The sequence below is a fragment of the Salvelinus alpinus genome, chromosome 13, assembly GCF_045679555.1.
Source record: "Salvelinus alpinus chromosome 13, SLU_Salpinus.1, whole genome shotgun sequence".
Classification (NCBI taxonomy): domain Eukaryota; kingdom Metazoa; phylum Chordata; class Actinopteri; order Salmoniformes; family Salmonidae; genus Salvelinus; species Salvelinus alpinus.
This window is the reverse complement of record NC_092098.1, coordinates 15,697,863-15,710,158: the sequence shown is the minus strand read 5'-3', so window position 1 is coordinate 15,710,158 and position 12,296 is coordinate 15,697,863. Positions and strand designations below refer to the sequence as shown.

Below are 12,296 nucleotides of genomic sequence, written 5' to 3'. Positions count from 1 at the left end.
CTTGTTAGATTTTAGCTGATGAAGTTTGAGAGAGTTTATCTACTCTTGCCTTGTTAGATTTTAGCTGATGAAGTTTGAGAGGGTTTATCTACTCTTGTCTTGTTAGATTTTAGCTGATGAAGTTTGAGAGGGTTTATCTACTCTTGCCTTGTTAGATTTTAGCTGATGAAGTTTGAGAGGGTTTATCTACTCTTGCCTTGTTAGATTTTAGCTCATCTCACTCTGGTTAGCATTAGTTGTTGATCTTAGGGAGGAAGAGATAGCCTACCTGTTCATGGTTGTTTGATCAATAGGACTGTAAAGTTCCCAAATGTAAGAGGGCTCCCGTGGTATTTACATATTTGGCAAATGCTTTCTAATGGTCTAAAGTCGCACTGTTGCTACAGCCTGTAAACAAACAGTCCAGTTCAAAGTTTATGATGGCAGGCCTGTGTGGCAAATGGCTTATTTGCATATTGTAGCTCTGATTGGCTATAGCACACTGGTCTGCGTAGACTCCGGTCCTGGACAAGACTGACATGTGTTTATTAGGTTTTATTTACTGCAGTGTCTATTAATTGTCCAAACAAATGGTCGCTTCCCACTCTATATTACTATAGAATTTTCACAATTGCCTTACTCTGCATCATTCCCAAACATTCAATGAAAGAATGAAAACGACCATATATATCTAAGTTCTCGCTTGTCAGAAAATGTTAAAACAAAAGGTGTCATATTCTTCCTGGGGGTGTTTATGGACAGATTTGAATAAGATTTCATGTTGCTAAAACGCTGTCAGTTCCACTTTAAGTCTAGTCTGTTGCAATGTCCTTCATGTTATATACAGCAGTGGGTTTCTGCTAAGTACTTTTAACATGCTTCAGAAAGTTCTGAACTGGGATGCTTACTCACACCTCTTCTCATGATCACATCACTCCATTTTCCACTCCACTGACTGTTCCTATCTGCTCTCGTATTGACTGCAAATCCATCCCCACAGTTAAGTCAACTTTCCCATGAAACCCAGGGCTCTGATCTAAAGTACCGTACCTTAGCAACTTGATCAGACCTTACCACCCTAGACACATCCCGAATTGCTCAAGCACTCCCTTTGCCAGCCCCACTGGCAGCTGAAAACTCTGGGAGGTGTGTAGAGGTTATAGTTGTGCTGCTCCATGGCAGTGGAACATCTTGACATGTTCTAACTGTCTGGTTATCACTATGCAGCTCCATTCAAATATTTAAATACAATTCATTACTATCAAAATCATTGTATTTCCTTCCATCAGTATTTTTGTTCATCTTAATCTCCCGTGTCCCCAGCTCCGTGTGTCCCCAGCTCCACGTGTCACCAGCTCCGCCTGTCCCCAGCTCCACGTGTCACCAGCTCCGCATGTCCCCAGCTCCGTGTGTCCCCAGCTCCGCGTGTCACCAGCTCCGTGTGTCCCCAGCTCTGCGTGACCGTCTGTAGGTTTGATAGTGGAGGCCTGAAGAACACTCATAGACCTGACCTGACCCCCTGGTGGCCTAAATACCAGTAGCAGACTGTCAGGGGGCAAAAACAGATTACACAAAGGACACCAGTCTCAGCTAATCTATCATTTTGTGTGTCATAAAGGATTAAGTAAAACACTTTATAGGTGACAAAAAAAATTACTGCTGAACAAAATTATTAACTTTGTGTGGCTTGAAACTCTACCTGACCTTCATGATGGTGATGGCATGGCTGATGAGACCAAGGACAAGGATTTGAGACAGTATCTTTTACATCATTAGTAGGGACTATAACAGTCCTGTGGAAGACGTTCTGACATCCTGGCTGCAACTGAGGCCTGAAGATACAGATTGGATGAGACAACCTCCCTGCACCAGCCCTCCAACCCCATCCCACACCCACATCCTTGACATCAAGCCATCCTCCCCTTAAATATCAGGTCTAATGTTTCCTTAATGTAATGGAGTTTGATCTGCAGTGTCCAATGTCCAATATTGTGCTGTTATGCTGGAGTTAAGAGCTCTCTGGGGCTTCTCAGGTTCACACACACACGACCTCCCAGACTGTGTTGTTGGACTGTTGTCTGTACAGTCTCATAACCACAGACAAGCCTGTGATCAGAACTCAGCAATTTGATACACTGCCAGCCTCTGTATGGGGGGGCTGACAACGTCTCCGGGTAGATGGACACTGTATCCATGACAAGGTCTGTCCTCCTGGGACTGTCCATCCTGGCATCCTCCCCGCCTAGCACCATAACATTGCAGACCTCCAAACAATGAGGAATCCACAGACGCCCCAGCCTTGGACGCTTTCATTTGTTGTTTCTTTAACAGGGGGAGAGAATTATACTAAAGTCAGCGAAACTAATGATACGAAGCGACAGACATAAATAAAGTTAAGTGCAGAGGGTTGACATGCGCCTAGGGCCCCTTAATTGACTTACTGCCAATATTTTGGGGCTGTGGTCAGGCAGCAAGACACCCTGCGCAGACTTTAAGTCTGATAGGTTGGAATTAGATTAGACCCTTGGCACTGGTATTTGACCCGAAGTGACAGTGGGGAACAGGTAGCTGGTTTGACAAGATGACCATTAAGATGTCTAAAAAAGTCTAGAATCAATCCACTTTAATCATGAAATGCAAATTTGACAAGGAGACAACGGTGCTATAAGCCCCATGATCCTCTATTCAACAGTTCTTGTATAACCCATACATTCACTGGTCTAATCCGGCTGTTTACAGCCCAGCAGGAATATCAACTGTCCTAATGTCTTTGTCACAAGGTGGACAGACTGACCCACCAATACAGCAGTCTGTAGCTGTGTCTCCTGCCCATCCATGTCTGCTGTGAATTAACTCCCTGGGTTTCCTGGAAGGCACATTTCTGGCAGATACAGACACAGACAGGGGGTCAACAGATCGGAAAACATGTGCACCACATTCTTTAAAGGGACATGCTGAAGTGAGAAGCCGGCGCCTGACAAGCAAACGTTTAGTCATTTCAGTGGGGGATCGATGGTTTTGACATGCGTGGGGGCCACCTGAGCCACCCGACCACCTGCCCTGCCACCACTCACCAGAATGACAACTCCAACAGCTGGCCCAGGGATTTACACACATTAACAGCCAGTCTGCCAACCCAGTGTGGGGTGAATAACTTTCCTGGGTCACCACCACCATAGCCTCAGCCCAGGCCAGAACTGATAGCTCAGAGTCAAGAGGAACACCTCCTTAAGCGTAACACAGGGGAGTCCAATCTCAAGCCTGTTCTCTCAACGGTTCAGCATGACCTTTATTTGCCATCGGCTGAAAGGTCATACTCCTTAATCCGTGCCCACTCCGTTTTGCCGAGCCCCAGAGTGCCACATCAGGATTAGTGCCCTCTTAATGGTGCTTATCAGTGCATGAGAGTGCAAGCAGCATGGTTATTTACACCCTAATCTGTGAGAGAGGGACTAAATCCCTGAGTGATCCCAGCCAGAGCAGCCGCTGTGGTACTGCCCGTCCACCTGCCCGCTGACACCCCGCTCTCAGCACCCTCTCCTGCACTCCTCTGACTGACAACTCTATCAATGAGGTCAGCTTCCATGCAGGCACACAAGCACACAAGCACACAAGCACACATATCTTAGTAGTGTCAACCAGTGCGTAGAAATAAGTGGATAGAAGACCCCTTACGCACACAGAGATAATCAATAAAACAAATATTTTTGAAAAGGCATTATGCAAAACAAATGAACTTTACTAAACCGATACAAGTTTGTTAAAAATGTTTGTATCAGATCATAGAAAGGCTAAGTTACAAGGCTACGCATGGCAGACATTTCAACCAACACTCGTCCTCCTCATATAGCGTGGTGTTTGCCCAGATACTACTGCCTAACTAACACATTGTCCAAGTAAAACCAACTAATAAAATACAATGGAACACAACAGACACCTGATTAAGTGTTTAATTACTGTTAATTAACATTAACACTATGGAAAGAGTTTTTTTTAAAGTGTTCAATTAAATCCAATTTGATGAATTAGAGGGGGCAACCAAGGTACAACCAAAGTACAACAGCAAGTAATGCCTCCTCCTACATCTTAGGACAGAGTGTTGAGTATTGTACAGACACTCAATTAAGTGTTAAATAGCATTAACTAATTTCTATCTTATGCGCATTGAGCGTGGGAAATGAGCTTTACAAATCAAATATTATTATTATTATTAACACTATGGGAAAGGTTATTGGAATGCCACCTTAATTAGCCAACAAGCTGTCAGGGAATAGATAACTAGCTAACTTGCTTTAGCTAATTGACTGAAGTCTTCCTCAGCACAGTGTTTAGTTGAAACACCTTTTTCAGGGCCAACTAACGAGGTGGACCAAAAGGCAGCATTTTTCAATCGACCAGCCACGTTGGCTGGTAGATAGGCTATACCAAAAAATTATTTCAGTCACTCATTCTTTTTATGTGAATCTTCCTGAGTGTAATGTAAATGTAAGGTAAAATACAATATAAAATGACAATATTTTATTTATTTAGTTGTTATAATTCCAAATACAAATGACAAATATCAGGCACAAATATTTGTTATACAAACGATCAGCACTCAACAACTTACATCACCGCATCAAACACTTCAACCACAAAACACAAAGGTAAAAACAAGAATAGACCTTAAAGACAAATTAAAATAACTACTAGTGCAATTTTATTCACTCAGGCAACATTTCATGATAATGATTCAAGACGACGTCATTGTTTTTGTCCTTAACTAAGGTTCATGTTTTAACTAGATGATCAAATTCAATCAGAAATATTTGTAATTTTGGTATAGATTCCTGGAATTTTTGTTTGTGTCTAAAGTATTTGGCAACAAGAAAAGAATCACTATAATTTCAATGGTCCTGTCATCATTGCAATAGTAACATATAATATCCTTCAGGTCAAAAACATGGGTAGCGTTAATAAAGCTAAGTATGTATGCAAGGCTTTCCCAAAAATCGATCACAGATTTACATTCACACAACAAGTGTGTACGATTTTCACCTTCTTTTACACAGAAAACACAGATATTATTAACATCAACAAATTTGGACAGCATGTAATACAATTTTAATCTGTATCTCCTTTGGTGCTTCCAGTAATGTCAGGTTCCATTAGAAAAGCTCTTTACCCCAGAAACCAATTAGTATGGTCAAATTAAGCAACAAGATTACTGACGCCTCCTGAGATGACATCTGAACCTTTGGCAACCAGTGGTGTAAAAACAGACACCTAATTAAAAGTTAATTTACTGTTAACAGTAACACACACACACACACACACACACACAGGTTACTACAGGTTACAGTACATTGAAAAAGCCCTTGACCTCTTCTATCCTATCATCTCTTCCTTCCGCTAAATCCTTCTCCATCCTGTTTCCTGACTCTTCCACCTATTTTGAGTCTTTTCACACTTACTACAATTTGCGTAAAAATACCGTCGGCTACACCTATTACTACAATGTAAACTTGTGTACTTGCTACGTCTCGACCTCTACCTCTGGAGGTAGAACACGACGCTAGCCCGAGTTGCCCCCTTGAAGCAGGGCAGTGTAAACAGAAGTGTCTTGTTGAGCCAACACTCCTACTGTATAAATGGTAATAGCAGAGCAATGTTTTTGAAACAGCTGAAATGTACAGACATATTTGAAACTTGTTTTATTGTTTTTACCTGTAACTGCTACATTCTGAAATTGTTGCAGTAGCTGCCAGCTGCACTGAGCCACATAAAACTATGGAAGCCCATCCCCACCAGCTAAAAACATGCAAAAGTAGATCATACAACTAGGATATATTTTTCATTTGTAACATTGTGTGGTGATTTCAGAGGTGGTCCCACAGGTCCTAGAGTGGTGGGGGGGATTGTTTTCCTGGGGCCCAGAGTTTTTCCTGATCTGGTAGTAGGCTAACCTAACCAACTCTGGACCCTAGTTGTAGCGTATGACACAGTAATACAAGACCATGGTGCTTGCCTACGGAGCTGTGAGGGGAACGGCACCTCCGTACCTTCAGGCTCTGATCAGGCCCTACACCCAAACAAGGGCACTGCGTTCATCCACCTCTGGCCTGCTCGCCTCCCTACCTCTGAGGAAGTACAGTTCCCGCTCAGCCCAGTCAAAACTGTTCGCTGCTCTGGCACCCCAATGGTGGAACAAACTCCCTCACGACGCCAGGTCAGCGGAGTCAATCACCACCTTCCGGAGACACCTGAAACCCCACCTCTTTAAGGAATACCTAGGATAGGATAAAGTAATCCTTCTAACCCCCCCCCCCCTTAAAAGAGTTAGATGCACTATTGTAAAGTGGTTGTTCCACTGGATATCATAAGGTGAATGCACCAATTTGTAAGTCGCTCTGGATAAGAGCGTCTGCTAAATGACTTAAATGTAATGTAAATGTAATAAATCACTGTAAAAAAAAAACTGCTTTATATGGGCCATGATAAGGGTTATGATGGGACCAGATTATTTTATTTTATTTTTCTAATCAGGTCATATAGTAAAAAAAAAAAAAACTCCTGGAAAAACTCCTGGCCCTAGGGAGGATGAAAACATTAAAACCCTTTTCACAAACAGAGACAACAATGTGATTGGACAAAACAAACAAAAAAGCAAACAGGACTGAGCTCTCTGTATGCAGGGTTGCATCGTGTAGGCTTTTGGATCTGTAATTAAAAAGATACTCATACAGTATGTCATCACTACTGTGTTGATTGAATAATAAATGAGCCAATTTTAGGCTACAAATACGTAGCTTATGCTATAAAAACATGACGCTACGTCTGGTCATTCTCAGAAGGGATTAGACTAATTGTGCAAGTGAAACACTTCATGAGGCATTTTATTTTATTTAAAACATTTGGTGGTGGGTATGAGCTTCTATATAAAACACCTTGTAGGGGTGAATTCACTTACAGTATATCCACGTTTTCAGTTTGTTTTCAATGATTTGCATGATATTGATAAAAATTAAGCCTGGTTTGTTGTAATGTTGTAAGGTAGGCCTACTGTACTTTTATATTTGTAGGAGTGGGTTAATCATTCATTTTTGATAGGTTAACATTACTTGATGAATATTGTGCTTTTGTCTTAAAGCTAAAATGTAATGAGTGTAGCCTACAGATGACAAAATAAACCCTTTAATTGTCTGCACATACTGTCCATGCTTGTGAATTGTTGTATTATTCAAGCGTGTAATACGGTATGGTTGCATTATTCAATAGTGTAATATGTTTTAAAATAAACTTTTCTGTCATTGTTGAATAGTTTGTGCTTAATGGTTAGAGGTTACTGTGAAATTTACGGTCAATTTGAGCTGCGGCCCAAGAATGTCGCATTGCCAGCGACAACGAAAGGTAAGGCAACGATGTAATGTGAATTGAATAGTAGAAATCTCTTTCGCCACCCCGCTCCTCAGACTCTCCTTCATATCTCGTAGTGGGACTCCAACTGTCCCTTTTCCTTCAGGCCGACTCCACCCTCCCCTCTTGCTCTGTGACTGAGTGACTCCCTGTGTGCACACAGAAAATATACTTTTTACAACATACATTTTCCCTGAGACCCAAAAGTACTCGTTACATTTTGAATGATTAGCAGGACAGGAAAATGGTCCAATTCATGCAGTTGTCAAGACAACATCCCTGGTCATCCCTACTGCCTCTGATCTGACGGACTCACTAAACACATGCTTCGTTTGTAAATGATGTGTTGGAGCATGCCCCTGGCTATCCATAAAATAAAATAAAGAAAAATATGCCGTCTGGTTTGCTAAATATAAGGAATTTTAAATGATTTGTACTTTTACTTATATATTTTATATCTAAAGTATATTTTAGCAATTACATTTACTTTTGATACTTAAGTATATTTCAAACCAAATACTTTTACTCAAGTAGTATTTTACTAGATTACTTTCACTTTTACTTGAGCCATTTTCTATTAAGGTATCTTTACTTTTATTCAAGTATGACAATTGGGTACTTTTTCCACCACTGAGGAAAACTAATCATCTTTCCACTTCCTCCTCTCTGCCTTCTCTTCTTCTGTATCCACTGCTAAAGCCGCTTTCTATCACTGTAAATTCCAAGTCTATGCCTCCAACACTAGGAAACTCTTTTCCACTTTGAGAACTAGAAGCTGGTGAACTTTGTCAACCACTTTGAAAAAAAAACAAATGTCCAACTAAGTATTTATTAAAGAGTGACTGCCTTTAAAAAATGACAAATCCCTTTGAAAACGTCCTATGTGACATCAATATGAGTAAGAAACGGTTATTGTAGTGTCAAAATTGACTACAAAGTGTAAAATAGGATAATTCTGGTCAAATTGTCAGTCTCGTCTAAAACGGAGTTTGGAACATCTGTGCGTCACAACGGGTCAATGAAGGTTGGGTTATGATTTGACGATGTACATTTTTCCACCAACATGGGCTGAACAGCTGCGGTGATTACTCTCTATCCAATAGCATAGACAATGAGACAGACCTGCCCAGCAGCTCCAACTTTGTTAAGATAGTACAACACATCGCAAATTTTTTTACTTGAGAAATACCGCACCAAACACCTTAGTTAGATTTAAAATTGCACAACAAAAGTATACTAGGCAAAAACATAAAAATGAATTACAGTTATCTTATATTCTTTCTGGGATTTTGAGGAAATAAAATAGGCTTCCGTGTCTACATTGTCTCATGGGGGACAAACATTATTAGCCAAACGCGGAAATTTTGCTTTTCTAATGAGCAACAGAAAAACACGTGTTCAGTTGGCGTGTTCAGTGGCTCTTTAACAGTAACACTATAGAAAAGTTCCTGGAATCTACCGTATAATTGGCTAACAAGCTGTGAGGGGATCGTTAACTAGCTTGCTATTGCTTATTAGCTAATTGACTGAAATCTTCCTGAGGCAGCGTAGTGTTTACCCAAATACTACACTCTATCACATATCCAACTTAAACCAATTGAATTAATCAAATGAAAATGCATTTGAATTGTTTTGTGACTTCGGCTGCGTTTACACAGGCATGTCAATTCTGATCTTTTTACACTAATTGGTCTTTTGACCAATCAAATCCGATCTTTTCGCATCAGATATTTTTCAGATCTGATCTGATTGGTCAAAAGAACAATTAGTGAAAAAAAGATCAGAATTGGGCTGCTGGTCAACCTTCCTGACCACATTGTCGTAGCTCCAATACAATAACAATTTTTATCTCCTTTGGCACCTTGAGCGAATGGATAAAGTTATTGTAATCTACCTTGATTGGACTACAAGCTGTGAGGGGATTGATAACAAGTTACGGTAACTAATTATAGCTAATTACCTGAAGTCTGTTCACCAGCTTCTAGTTCTCACTTTCTTCAGGTTTCTGAAGTTGCTATTTCATACCATAAAGAGCTACCTAATGTCTTTCCACTAAAATTCCAAACACAACACTAATAATTAATGAAATGACAATCAGTTATACAAATTATTCTATATGTACTCATTTTGTTGTTCCATGCTCATCAAAATGGTTACATCATTCTTTGACTCTGATCTTCTTGATAAACCAAGGCATCTAAAGATTCTAGCTACTCTTCCCTGCTGACCTTATCCCTTGGCCCACCTTCCCTTGGCTGGCCACTCTTACACAAGGATTAAAAGGACATCAGGTCAGGGCCAATAGGATTTGTAAACAAAGCAATCAATTAAGGCAGAAGCATGCGATTGTGTTCCCCTGCTGACGCATGCCAGATTTTACAACGCCTGGATAGCTATTTTACGTTTCAGCTAACCACATCATATGTTATAGCAATCTGGTGCTTCCCGGCACAAGCGATGACGTGGCACACAACCATTGGTTGATGCATGCAACATCTGAGCAGAGGAACACGACGCCTGTGACGTGTTTAGGGGATTTGTGACACCTGTAGGGACGTATAAAATCTGCAATGCAGACAGTGTGGGCTGAATGACAGAATACATACGTTAAAATGGATTTCAACAATATAAAAACAGTAGCTATTGAACTTAGTAGGAAATCAATTAAATGTATCAAACTTATTACAACATTTGTTAATTTGCCCAAGTTTATCATAAGACAAACAGAATGCATCAGTGATTTGTATTTTCGGTAACTTTCTGAAGATACTACAACATGGGAATGCCCTTGTCTCTGTGTGTGCGTTGTTCGCTTATGTCTACCAATTTGTGTAGCTGTTAGTGATGCTAATGATAACTGTCTTCTGGTGGATGGAAAGGCTTTCCCAAAAACCTTCGCAATGAAATGTTATGGGGCATTTACATGCTATATGAGTTGGGAAATCTCACTTGAACGACCCTCCAAGTTGTAATTGCAAGTGGGAAATTGAGAATTTTCTAACCTGAGTTTCCCAGTCAACCAAAATATGATCTAAAGTAAGCTAGCCAACTTAATTATTAACAACGTTAGCTATCTTATCTAGCTGCTAAAATCTTATTGGTTGAAGAATTGTTCCACCTTCAAAAGCACTTGAACACAATCATGTCGTACTTATTTGCATCAATCCAGTGGGTATTTGTTTAGCAAACTCTACCGTGATCACATATGATACAGAAACACTCATAACCAAACAACAGTCTTTTGCTAGTGCACAATTTAATTAAAGCGTAACTACACTCCAAAATCAACATTTCTTAGACCTCAAAAGTAGTCTCCTGATGTGGCAGTAGTTGTGGACTGAGAACATGCTATTTAGTTTTTCCCCCCAAAAAGTGAGATTTTAAAAGCAAAAACCTGAAAGAAATGGGAAAAACCTGGAAAAATTAAACAGAAAACTTATTTGGAAAAAAAGAAAACAGATTTGATAGGGCTCTACACCTGCAACACACACACACACACACACACACACACACACACACACACACACACACACACACACACACACACACACACACACACACACACACACACACACACACACACACACACAAAGTTTAAATTAGGCTCAGCAGGTTGCAGTAATGTGTAAACAAACTGGCACTATGGCTGTCTTTATTCTCACTAATCAGCTCCTTGGGCCCAGAATCAATCTCAGAAATACCAAAAGAGCTTAAACTGTAACAGGTGTTTAAACCAAGCCATTTATATATTTCATAACTGCTGGCCCCTCTAACCATAGTAGTGCTGTTGCTTGCTGTTAGGAATCAGGATCAGCCTTCCAAACAGTAGCTCAAAGCCCTTTTGTTTTGTTAAGGGAAGTACAACTTTGATGGAATATGTTACATCAAGCGCTCTCCTCAACCCTGCCCCAGCACCTTTCTGTAAAGCTAGGGTGGTGTAGTCTGATCTTTAGTATTTAGAGATGAGTTGAGAAATATCCCATTTTGGCCAAGGTGTCATTTTCCATACTGTATGTGTGCAGAGAGAGAGAATGGGGAAAGAGACCGAGAGAGGGGGAAGAGAGCGAGAGAGGGGGAAGAGAGTGAGAGAGGGGGAAGAGAGCGAGAGAGGGGGAAGAGAGCGAGACTGGGAAGAGAGTGAGAGAGGGGGAAGAGAGTGAGAGGTGGAAGAGAGTGAGAGAGGGGGAAGAGAGTGAGAGTGAGAGAGGGGGAAGAGAGTGAGAGAGGGGGAAGAGAGTGAGAGAGGGGGAATAGAGTGAGAGAGGGGGAAGAGAGTGAGAGAGGGGGAAGAGAGTGAGAGAGGGGGAATAGAGTGAGAGAGGGGGAAGATAGTGAGAGAGGGGGAAGAGAGTGAGAGAGGGGGAAGAGAGTGAGGTAAGGGGGAAGAGAGCCAGAGAGGGGGAAGAGAGCGAGAGAGGTGGAATAGAGTGAGAGAGGGGGAATAGAGTGAGAGAGTGGGAAGAGAGTGAGAGAGTGGGAAGAGAGTGAGAGAGGGGGAAGAGAGTGAGAGAGGGGGAAGAGAGTGAGAGAGGGGGAAGAGAGTGAGAGAGGGGGAAGAGAGCAAGAGAGGGGGAAGAGAGCGAGAGAGGGGGAAGAGAGTGAGAGAGTGAGAGAGGGGGTATAGAGGGAAGGAGGGAATGGTCCCTTTGGTTCTAACCGGCATCTTACATCTTACATTTGTCACAGTGTAAAGAGGGCTTAGGGGAGCAGTAACTTGGAACAATGACTCCATGAGTTCTTGGTCTTTCAGTTTACAATACTTCAGCCTAAGCCATGGTCTACATGGGTATAAAACACACGCATGTATCTACAACAAGGAGGCAAGGCAGATCCTGGAAAAATCATCTCAAGTAGCCGTAAGTCTGCATGTACTGACAAGCACTGCAGGCGTAAGCAAACAGAGGGAGCCGATGACGCGCCAG

The 12,296-nt window shown here is 41.4% G+C and overlaps 1 long non-coding RNA gene across 1 annotated transcript in view; it reads right to left on the bottom strand.

Moving 5' to 3' along the window:
• Nucleotides 1-6,841: 6,841 nt before the first annotated feature.
• Nucleotides 6,842-12,296, bottom strand: part of LOC139537186 (uncharacterized) — a 58,044-nt gene continuing 52,589 nt past the window's right edge. The window contains exon 4 of the long non-coding RNA XR_011667476.1: nucleotides 6,842-7,523. This is a non-coding gene — a long non-coding RNA (uncharacterized lncRNA). The remainder of the gene's footprint in view (nucleotides 7,524-12,296) is intronic.